Genomic DNA, 12,412 nt, shown 5'->3' on the forward strand with positions numbered 1-12,412 from the left:
GTATTTAATGTTCGGCTCCGCCCGAACTTAGCCTTTCTTACTTGTTTAATTTACAGCTTTATTTGGGGTAACATTTGAATGTCAAAAGAGAAGTTTTGAAATATTGTATTCCACTGTAGAGCCGTGATGCACACCAACTTGCCCGACGCGGAGCTTTTTAAGCTTTCTATACATTTTGTGTGAACGTGCATAGGATAAAAGCTCTTTCTGCCTATTACTGCTGTAGAAAAACACTTCGATAAAAGAGCTTTCACCTTAATATCTTTTTAAGCTTTCACTTTTAATAATTTACGGTTTAATTCATGTAAATTTAAATGCCAAAAAACTAGCATTTTCGATATTTGTGCAGAAAAAGAGAAAACATTCAACTCAAAATAAGCGTTCACTTTCCTAATATTGGAGCTTGCACCCTACTCCACACATGCCAAAAAATTAGTAATTTCGCGGCACAATCGTACTTAATTGTTCCTTTTCATAAACTAGCTGAAGTTTAAATCGCCAGCTGTTGTTGTTAACTAACTGTGGAAAATTCGTGCACTTGACATGATAATAAAAAAATAAAAATAAAATATAGATACTAAGCTCTATCAAGTGCAGATAAGCCGCCTAAATGAGCACTTAAGCGCTTATTGTGCGCATTTGATAACATAAAATATTTGCATCGCTGCCTAGAACCAGAGACCTCCTCATCTTTGCACCGTAAATATGGCATTGTTTTCATATTCGCTTATTTTCCTATCTCAGTTGTTAACAGCGATAAATATTAGTATTCAGTAAATGTTTTATGTATTTAGCGTTGAATGACTTTTGACTATTCACACCCAGTTTTAGCAACAACCATATTCAATAAGCACACTATGCTGTCAAGTGGACTGACTACTTTGTAGGTACTTAAATGCAATATAAAGTGGCTTGATATATGCATAAATGTTTATGATGGCAATTAAATAAGCGACAAGATTTTTTATTTTTTTTTTTGTATATAAATGTAAAGATCTTTACTAAACGGGAAGTAATGTTGTGCACGTGAATGCGTTCACCAAAAGCTTCTACCAAGTATGCTGAATAGGTCTCAGCGCAGCTGAGAGCCGTTACTGACCTAAGCCAAGTACTAAAATTAGCTAATGAACTGTGAAAAGCTTTCAAATATGATGCATTACTTAATATTCACCAACATTAACACCACTACTGTGCCGAATAGTCAAATGCTTCATTTAACTCAGCTGAATATATTCTAATATTTTAAAATTTCGCTCTAAGCTTAAGAAAAATGTAATTCAGCTCAGCTGAATTCATTTTTTTTAGCTGAATAACGGTCAAATGTAAAGTGATTACCAAGAAAACAATTTTAAAACAAACAAGTCTACATACAATACACCCAAAAAAATGTGCTGAATAGTTTAATGCTTTAATTGACTTAACTGAATATTTTCTAATGTGTTTGAATACTTAACAAAATTAAAAAAGTAGTGTAAAATAGTAGTTCAGCAAGCTGAATATAGAAATTTGTTGCTGAATAACGCTTAAATCTTAGAGATGCTTAACTTTATTCATGCAAAGCACTTATCATGAAAGTAAGTAAGTCTAAAGTAAACTTTGTAACAAATAACACATTCATACATACATACATACGCATACACAGTTCATAACTCATTAACATACTACGCCTTTCAATATAAGAAAATTCAAATATTGGCTTGGTTTTCTTTGCTGTACAAAGTACAAAGGTACTTGCAAACGTAAAATTATCATATAAACGTTTTGTAAATATGGGCATACATACAACAGACAGAACAGAAGTAACTAATAAACAAACAGACAAACAAATATTCAAACGAATGAAGGAGTGTAATAGCGATCGCGAGCAAAATGTCAAGCGCAACGTCAAAAAATTATAAAAACAATGTGCTGACATTAATTTAAATGAGCGACAGCACACTCCAATTACAGGCGCACATACACAGATATATGTACATATATGCACAAGTTATGTATAAGTATGCAAGCCTACTGATGCATACAAATGTCGAGCGACAATTTAGTTACTTGTAGCGCGCTTAATTTTGCAATTCAGCCGTATGCCAAAAAACAAAAAAAAAAAACAGCCATATGAAAAAAAAACAAGCGAGTGGCATCGCATACAGTGGCGAGTTGAATGGCGCTGAATGACGTTGTATGATGTGATAATAAGAGTCAAAGCGCAGGGCTACAAAAAATGCACGTAAATATTTACATATCTACGGATGCGCATACCTAGATATGTACAGTGACTCTCAGAAATGTTTTGCATTCACTTTTTTTTTTTGCGAAATTAAAAAATTTTTCCATGGTAAATTTTTTGTTCATTTTTTATTAAAATTTAGCCCATTCTACAACAAACTAAAAAAAAATTATAGCGTCTATACATACTTATTGAGAAAGAGGCCGAGGCTGCCGAATCCAAAAGCTTAAACAAACGGCAGCGTTGATCCGGATTAACTTGGACTTAATCCGGATCAACTGTAGTTAATTCCCGAGTTGATCCGGATCAACTCTGCCGTCTGTTTATGCTTTAAGCTGCATTTTATAGTAGACACCTCGGGGGTCATATGAGGTTGTCAAATTCTCACACGGAGTAATTTTTTATTAAGTCCTACAAAGTTATAGTTTCTGAACGGGACGCCTGCACTGCGGTAATCACAATGAGCAGCGAAGGACGACAAGGCTGGTAAACTGATGGATCCAAATTTGATGAGGGGGACTACTGGGGCCGGTATATTAGGATCTAGCTTTCAGGAAAGTGCACATATCCGAAAATATTCTTCAATTGTAATCTGTGCCCGCCACTATCTTCGTGGAAGGACTAACAAGGGCTACCAAAAATATCATGTCTGACGGCCAGGCAGCATTAATAGCCTTAAGGCCCGATCTTCAGTGCACAATTGCATCTGACTGTGGTTTAAAGAACCGGGAAGAAAAGCTCTTAAGACTTTAGAATACCAAAATAAAATACTTCTTCAACAAAATAATAAAGGGGCCAGTGCAGGTAAATTACCAGAAGTAATACGCCTCAGCTGATTTTTATATTCTTCTCAAAACAAAACCTTAAAAAAAAAAGTTACTATAATGACAACAACAAAACAAATGCCTGCAAAACAAAACAACAAATCACAACAGTCAATCATTGTGATGACCGTAAAGTAAAAATGACAGCATTGACAGTAAAATACAGCAATTCCCCCATAGACCAGAGCTGTAAAATGATTGAATCAACATAGTCTGCATTCACTCGGCATTCCTTTCAAAATGTTGATTGTTGGTTTGTATAAATAAAAACTTCGTTCCTGAGTGGCTTAAAATATTTGAAAACAAACAAACTGTGTTTTGTTATTGAATGCTAGATTGCCATTCAGTATAGAATGTGAATGTTCAGCAGCATTCGCACTCACACATGATTGTATATTTAGAATGAATGCACACCTTTTTTTACCATTCAGTACCAATAATTTGTTCCCAGGGTTGATATATTTTATACTTTAAAGTTTGAACATATCTGGAATTGAAACAAAAACAAATATTTTATTTCAAAGTATATGTACTTATGTATTGAAGTTTTCTGCCACTAACCCAAAGCCAATGACTCGTGCAATATTATTTATTCCAAAGCAACTTATCGCAACCGTAGAGCAAAACAGACACATCTTGATATATATACATATACATCATAGATTGTAGACATTTTTTCGCAGAAGAATATACAAAATTGATTTATCACAATTATTTTTGTACTAAATATTTTTTTCACAGTATACAGTGATCCAGGTAGCCAAAACAAAAAATGTAAACATGCTTATTTGACATTTTGTTTGAATGTATTGGTTGATATTTTTTCACAGTTGTCGTTTTCGTTAACCCAAATGAAATCCAATTTGAATATTTTCTTATAGTGAAATATATTTTCAAGTCACATAAAATAAAATAACGAGAAACACGAAATTCCAAGCAAATGAAGCGTGAAGCAATTATGACCGGATGCAGTTCCTACATAAGTCAAACCGTGTTCTGAACACAACTTTGAGTGAATAATGGTGGGCTGACTTTGTAAAATGGTCCCATCGATTAGGCGGTAAAAGAAGTATTACTTAGCTTATGGTACAACTCTCCAATTTTCAAATGCACGTAATTTGTGTGTATTTGTTCAGCCGATTATTCACATTTGAAAGAGGATAATGCATGAATTAATGCAAGTAAAGACGGTTTATGCAGATAAGCGAGCGCGTTTGTTAACCGTATTAAATGTATGTACGTATATACACATATATTCAGAATGACGAGATGAACTAGTTCAGCCCTCTCTGTTTGTAAACACGCTAACTCGAACAAAATTTAGTTATATTAACGAAAGTCGGTGTCGAAGTTGCCTTTGGTATAATTTAGGTTAGTGTTAAATTTTGTCGAAATCTGCCAATAACCACGCCCACCTCCCACGTAGTAATTAACAATATTTTTGTTTTATTATAATTTGTTTTACGAATTTTGCTGTTCAAATTTACATTTCAAATATATCAACAAACATTTGTAGGTACTTTTGCACCAGTTGTTGCCTATGGGTTAATGACAAAAAAATCCTATATATTCACAACATTTCATGTATTAGTTTTCAAATAAGCATATTGTCAATGGCTGGTTTGCTGTATACTGTGATTGTTTTCAGTTTTCTAATATGAAAACTTTCAAAACAAAATTTCAGGTTCCTGTTTTTTTTTAAGGGGTTGAGGAGTTCCATTACTTTGAGCAACTTTTTTAATTAACTATTAATTTAAATGTTTCCTAAACATATTTACAACGCAGTTCTGCAAGAGGGTACCATAACTTTTTTTCAAATAACGTATATTTGGAACAACCAAAATTAATCGATATGGATACATACATTTATGTTCGTATGTACTACTTATGTATGTATATATACATAAAAATGCTCAGAAAAAAAGAGAAGATGATTAGTCCATGTCCGTTTATTTGCGTACACGAAAACTCTAGCAAAAGTTGAGATATCTCAACCAAATTCTGTACGAGGGTTTTTTTATCTACACCTGGTCCCTCTCATAAAATGGTAATTTCGAAAAATGCCAAAACTACAATATTTCCTTAATTACAGGAACCAAATTGCTAAAAAACTGCCATGTTTATTATTATAGTTTTGGAAAATGGACATGGGATATATTGCTAGCTTTAAACATCAATTTGCTCAAAACATACGTTTAGAACAGTGTGCAAGCTTCTACCACATGTGTGGTAGATCAACCACGTATTTTTTTTTTAAATTTGGGTGTCTACCACATCTACCACACAAGGCTTAAAATCTACCACATTTTTAGACAGAACATTTGTTTACAATTTTCACATAACTCTAGAATTTCAACTCAATTGTAATTCGAAATATAAAAAATTAATCAATAGATTTTTAAAAAGGTACATCATAAATTTTGCTTTAAATATATCTGTGCCTTAACTTTCTAATATTTCAAAAATACGCCTATTTATATTTGCTAAAGTATTATGCAATGGGAAAATAATTTGGTCGATTTTTTTGCATACAAATAAAATATTCTTTTCTTCATGATTATATTCTCTAACTAGAAAACTAATGTTATACTTGTTTTTGCACCTATTGCGTGGAATCTGTACGATCCACTAGCAATTATATTTCCCGATTTAATTTTTGAGTTGTGCTTCTTTTGACGACGGTGTGCGATATGTATACCCAATAAAATATGAATTGGAAAATCTACCACATCTTATTCAAATCTACCACATTTTTTTCGATTCTACCACACTAAAATAAGAAGGGGTTTGCACACAGATTTGTTAAATCTTTTCTTGAGAAAAGTTGATAATTTGCAACTTATTGTAAATGGTAGAAACCACCACAAACCCACAAATCAGGTTTTAGAATCTTTATTAAATGCTTGACCCAATAGCGAAGAAAGAAGAAGAATTAAGAATTTTTTAAATAAATAATAAAATGTATATATCTAAAGTTAGAAGTAGAAGCGCTTAAATTTGTTTACTTATTTTAACGTAGATATATAGGTATGTACATATGTAATAATTTCTGCACATACCTTTTATTGGTACATTGGTAATACTTATTTAGAAAGCTGACAATTTTCGAAACAGAGATGTAAAAATCGTTACTAATTAACATTTTTCATAATGACATTCTTGGCAGAAAAATATTTCTCTAATTAATATTTTCATTTATTATAAATATTTGTACAAATTTAAGTGAAACAAATTAATGATAACGCTCAATAAACTATTTTTCGTGTTGCAATTTTGAAATCTGTTCAATAAAATTCAACCTTGCGTATTTTTCAGTGGGTTTTGTGTATTTAGAATATTTATATCGATTGATTGGTACTGAATGAATGTGTGCACACATAGCAAAAGCTGCATTCATCTGAATGCTTATTCAGTGTTAAAAGTTAATGTTTCGTCATTCAGTTTTTTCAATCTTTCTTTGAATATGTTAATGTGTGCAATCGTATCTACTTTGAGTGAATGTAGAATTGGAAAATTATAAGCCACATTCCCCAACAAGGAAAAATTCAATGAAAACATAATAACATAAAATTGATGATTTTTAATTTCATATGATTTCACAGTTTTACAGCTCTGCCATAGACACACAACATAACTAAAACAAAAAAAAAAAAAAAACAATAATAAAAAGTTAAAAAAAAAATGTCAACAATAATACGATTAAACATTGTTCCTGCTGTTGAGCTGTTAAAAAGGTGCGGCAATTAGATGTCGTCGTTGAACATTTTTTTAGCGACTCTAAATAATAAAAATATACAGTCAGAGTACAAAGCCAATTACAAAGCCATACATACATACAGATGTGTGCACATTGTTGCCGGCGCTGTCGCCAATTAAAATGACAAAAGTATTTAGCAGCAACTACCTTTGATGGTACGTCATCGCCCGATGGGGTTGCCAGCTAAATCTGTGCGCAGTAACGGCAGCTGAATTGCTAGTTTGCTGATAAGTGCCGGGTTAAGGCGGCAAAGGAAATTGAAACTGATTTCAGCAAACACACAAAGTCATATACACCTCTATTATAAAACTCACTTACTTCTATACATATTGTATGCAAGTACCTATGTATGTATGTATGCACATAAAATTGTAACCGAATGTATATTCTTGTGCGATATTCGTTGTTTAATGCTTAACCCGAGTTCTTTCATATACCCCTTCAACCCATTATCCGCTGCCTAAGTAGTATTTTGCTGTTCTGCTTTTTTAATTTTTTTTTTGCATTCAAAATTTATTTTTATTTATTCACATTTAGAATGCGGATTGTAAGAGTGAACTCACAGCCACGAGCTGATGCTTGCCACTCGGTTGGTGATTTGCAAAAGCAAAAAAAAATAAAGACACAATTCTCTTAGAGCAATTGCGCTATTTAGGGTGATTGGTATGCAGCGTGGGTATTCCCTGAAATATGCTGCACATAGGTGAGCCCCAAGAAGCAGCAACAACAACTACAGCCCATATAAATAAGCACAATACAAATGTATGTTTGTCCATACACATTCATACATATGTATATACATATATGCATAGTAGTGAACTAAATATTCCGCGGGCATACGCGCATCATATGTACATGCCAAGAACAGAAGCATTAAAAATAAATAAATAAATTAAATCGTGAAATATATTTTTTTGCATAATATGCAGAATAAATATTCGATAGCGAATTAGAAGAAGCGGAAAATGTTCAACTTTGAAAACTCAGAACGCAAAATAATAAAACTATGAAAGGGAAAAATTATTAGGGATTAGAAAATTCCCAATTTTATTTATTTATTTTACTTAGCATAGCACATGGAATATGAATATCGTAGTAAAAATTGCGCTGAATAACTTTTGCCTTTATTCAGCGCTGATAAATATGTTGATAAAAATTTTTAAGGAGCACAAACGTAAAAAAAATATTTTAAGAAATCGACCGAATTCAGCCCTTTTATCTTTCTGGTTTACTCTGCATGTAAATTTTTCCATAGAATAGATGTATGAATACCAAATAATAAAGCGCGCTGAATACCTTTAGTAAGACCATTCAGGCTAGGAGGGAGTGTTGACTCGGACACGTAGTTGTTCATTATCACGAATTGGTAAAATAAAGCAAAAAATGTGCTGAAAAAACAAAGCTGAATATGCTTCAACAACTGAATGAAGAATTTTACCGTTAAGCATTAAGCTTAATTCAGCGCAGATAAACTCTTCACAAAATTAAGCTTTAAAAAATCTAATATAACTATGCTATTAATTAAGCTGAAAGAAAGCGATACAATTTAGAGTAAGCAGTATATGCTGAATATAGTTTAGCAATATTCAGCGCTGTGAAAAAATTTGAGCACAGTTCATTGAGGAAAAACTGCATGTGAAAATATTGAAAAGAAATGCATAGAAATAATGCAATTAAAAATGATTTAAGTAATTTTGTCGGAAGCAAATACATTAATGAAAAACTATGAAATTATGTACCTAACGAAGCTGAATAGAATACTGATCTCACTTTCATAAATTTTTTTCCATTTTGGAAAATATTTATTCAAATGGAATTGGCGATAATGCTTATGACTTTTCTGCATGCCTAAAATATCGCTTTTGTCCCATTCAGCACTTTTACTTTTTTAATGCTTTTCGAAACTGGTACTAAGTTGTGCTGAATATCACTAAAATGACACAACTTAAAGCTTTGAAGCCTTTGAAACAAAACTTGGAGCTTTCGTGCTATTTTTTTCAGAGTTGTTGTTGTTGATTAATTTCGAAACGTGCAGCTGAATGCATTTAGAATACATACTTTCGTTCATTTTGAGCACATTAAAACTGCAACTAAGCTGTGCTGAATATCACTAAAACAAGAAAATTGATTGTTTTCCGGTCTTCTTCATTTATTTTAGCACAACTTGGCTAAATATCAATAAAATCTAATTCAGCGCAGCTGAATAGAATTTTAAAGTTACATCACTTAAACCTCTACATTAAAAATTCAGTAAAATCGCAATTCAGCTTAGCTGAATATAAGTAAAAGTTGTTACTGTTTTAGTAGGTATTATTTTAATTGTACTTTGCTTCGTCACACTCAGCAATGCTTCATTAAAATTTTAATGCAAAACTTTAATATTTTAATAACCGTATAATTGCTGTTTATATAGTATGTATGTACATACATATGTAGATATTTATAAGTGTACAGACGGCTTCCCTCTAGCCAAGGTCAGATGTTTATGGCGCACACGTTTTCAACGCCGACAAACACGTCACCACGTAACTATTTATAAACATTGACTTTGAGCGAAAAGCTCGTAATTGATCACCCTACATATGTATGTATGTATGTATATTTGTAACTGTGTATGCTTAATTAAAGTCGAATTATATTCGTTCCAAACGTGAAGCAATACAACGGCCAGAAATACTCGTATGATGTCTTATTAATTAAACAATTAACACTGTGTAGCACTTACGCGCTGCTGTAATTTGTTGAATTTTTGATTGTAAATGCGAGATTTAAGTCGGCATGACCACCGCAAACGTGAATAGCAGCAAGAAAAAGCACCAACAGACAGAAGAAACACACAACCAGCAATATTAACAATAAAAAATGAGTTATTCACACCCAGTAAATCCATGAGCGGAGGTGTAGTAATTCATAAGCATACGTATGTATGTACATGTGTAGGTTTGTAAGCTCGTCAATACATATGCGCCGCGACGTCAGCTAATTTATAAACAAAAAACGCCTGTTTAACTTAAGCCACCAACAGGCGAACAAGCGAACGAACCAGCGAACGAACCAACGAACGACCGAGTGAGTGGCTGAGCAAGCAAGTGAACGACCAAACAACTAAAAGTATGACCGACGTATGTAGTAATTGAACACTTGACGGTAGCGAAGTGCGGTTGAGGCATTTGCACGATTATGTGTTTTGTGTATTGGTAGGCGTTTATACCTAAATATTAACACCGATAAATATACGAATGTGAACACGACGTCCGCGTGCGCCAGACGACGACGATGACGACGACGACGATGACGGGTCGATGGAGCAGCTGGTGGGGACTGTCGGATTGTTTGCGTTGGGCTAGATGAGTTGCAATTCGCGGAAATAAAATGGAATTCCAGAAAATACAGCAAGAGCGCACACTTTTTCACTTCACAAGAATTCACACACGTCTTTAAATACATACATATGTATGTATATACATATGTTGAAAAATAGGTGATCTTCAAAATTTAGCTCTGTTTACTTTATTCAAATTTTTATGGCTGTTGTTTAGCTGCCAACGCGCAAATTTGCACAGCGGAAATGCGAAAAACGAAATTTCGAATTTTTATTCCAAGAGTCGAACAGCGACTGGCATTGCCGCCTAACTGATGCGGCAAACTGAACTGAATTGAACTGGCAATGCGACTCCTGATTACAGTGGTGCTGATGATGATGATGATGTTGATGACGACGACGACGTTGGTGTGTATGTGTGCGTTGCGTAGTTGAGCTGCGCGCAGGAAAAGTGGCCTAAGCGCCGAGAAACGACACACAATTGCTGCCACCGCCACTGCCGCTGCTGACTATTAATATCACCAGATACGCGGCGCGTAATAAATTAACGGGGCGCGCGCATACGCGAAAAAAAGACCGCTAAAAACACAGCAGAAAACAAAGAAAAAAGGCCAAAACATTAGCGTGTGAGCGGGTGAAAGAGGCGCACGCGTGTCTCTTGTGTCAAACAACAACAACAGCAGCAAAAAAAATCACTTCGTACGTTGAAAATGTAATAATAAGTAATCAGGAATTTGTGCGTTGGCAACGCAGACAGTTGTCGTAGTCGTAGTCGAAGTCGAAGGCAAACAAGTAGACAACCTACCCAGTGAACGCTTGACGAAGTGGCGCAGTGCGGTGAAACGGTTGTGGCTGCGACTGGGTGGAATCCCACAACAACTGTGCAAGCATACGCCTATGGTATTTAGAATGTAGGCTGGCTGGCTGGCACGTTTTTAGTAGCAAACACGGCGTCTACGTACGTACGTATGAATGTATAAGCCCAAGCTCCAATGTATTATACACATACATACAAAGGTACTAATTTATGCACTTACTTATGTACGTTCCAAGTTACAGTGAGATATGTAAGACTCTGGCTGCCCCGACAAATTCTTCAAAAGAATCGACCGCGTATGCGAACAGTTCGGACGAGCGCGCAATAATTGTGCTTTGTGAACGACTTCGCGTACGAAACGCGACTAGACGGACAAGCAAAATTCATTCAATTTCCAAGTAAAAATCACAATCGCAAAAGAAACACGCAGACAAATGCAAAAAGACACGCACAGATACAGGCGCGCACGTAGAGAAATAAAGCAGATATATGAGTTTTGTACGAGTATGCATTATGTGAGCATGTGCATAAGTAAGGTAGATATGTATAAGCAAAAGCCAAGCAGCTGAGCAGAAAAATAAATAAAACGAAATAAAAAGAAAAAAAAGTACGTTGCTGTTTATAAAATAGACGAAACGAGACAAAGAGGGAAATATAAATAAAAGCAAACATCTGTCGGTGGGTTGGAGATTGCAGGTATGTACATACATACATACATATGTACATACATACATACATCTGTTTGTATTTGCCTAAACGACCCCAAATCCCCAAAGCGAAGGCGAACAAGCAAGAGAGTCGCCACTTATAAGACGACGAAGAAAAAAAGCAACAGCCGCACCAACCTCGCTAACAGCAAAAGAGGCAAGTTGATGAGAACAACAACTACATACTTTGGTAACAAGCAGCAACAAGTTCCATCAAAGAATCGAATAATCAAGAAACTTGAAGTGTACACTAAGCATATGTATGTACGTATGTAGGTATGTAAACATGTGTGAAGGGAGTGTGGAGCAGCGCACCGGGAATGCGACTGACTACTCAATGAATAGTGATGTTCCGATACCAGTACTTAGAAGTATATACTCGAGTACCTCTAGCAAGTACCGAGTGTTTTTTGTACTTCGATACGCGTGAACAAGTACTTCATCGAGGGTATCGAGTACAAAGTGCAAGTATTTACTTGTTTGCTAAATTTAGAAAGATCAACTGAAAATAGATCTGTGTTGTAGCTTTTGAAAAAAAAAACGATTCAAGATGTGAACCACTCGATTTCGCTAGAGCTAAAATTAACGAAAGTGGACAACGAAAATCGTATCGAATTAGAGGACGATGTGGAGCCAGCCTATGATTTGCGGAAGCGTCATCTATAGATATAGGCCCCTATTATGAGTTGCATTCGATTTTCGACTGTGGTCGAAAGCGCTGAGCGAACGAATTTTCATTTGGTATTATGGCGCTCATTCGATGA

General features: G+C 34.6%; 2 protein-coding genes across 10 annotated transcripts in view; one reads left to right on the forward strand and one right to left on the reverse strand.

Annotated features, from left to right (window-relative positions):
- Positions 1-12,412, forward strand: part of LOC118743278 (proteasome subunit alpha type-6) — a 70,077-nt gene that overhangs the window by 53,953 nt on the left and 3,712 nt on the right. The gene's annotated exons all lie outside the window — the stretch shown is intronic.
- The window catches only part of LOC118743267 (mucin-19), a 207,705-nt gene that overhangs the window by 26,636 nt on the left and 168,657 nt on the right, over positions 1-12,412 (reverse strand). The window contains exon 1 of one of the 6 annotated variants that reach the window (XM_036475841.1): positions 11,162-11,294. The exons of 3 other annotated variants lie outside the window; for them this stretch is intronic. The gene's annotated coding sequence lies outside the window, so the exon portion shown is untranslated. Of the gene's footprint in view, positions 1-9,527; positions 10,255-10,311; positions 11,122-11,161; positions 11,295-12,412 lie in introns of those variants that run through there. 2 more of the 6 variants (XM_036475844.1, XM_036475843.1) reach the window with 2 other exon arrangements.

This window comes from Rhagoletis pomonella, unplaced genomic scaffold, assembly GCF_013731165.1.
Source record: "Rhagoletis pomonella isolate Grant_MI unplaced genomic scaffold, Rhpom_1.0 Rhpom_scaffold_00007, whole genome shotgun sequence".
Lineage (NCBI taxonomy): Eukaryota > Metazoa > Arthropoda > Insecta > Diptera > Tephritidae > Rhagoletis > Rhagoletis pomonella.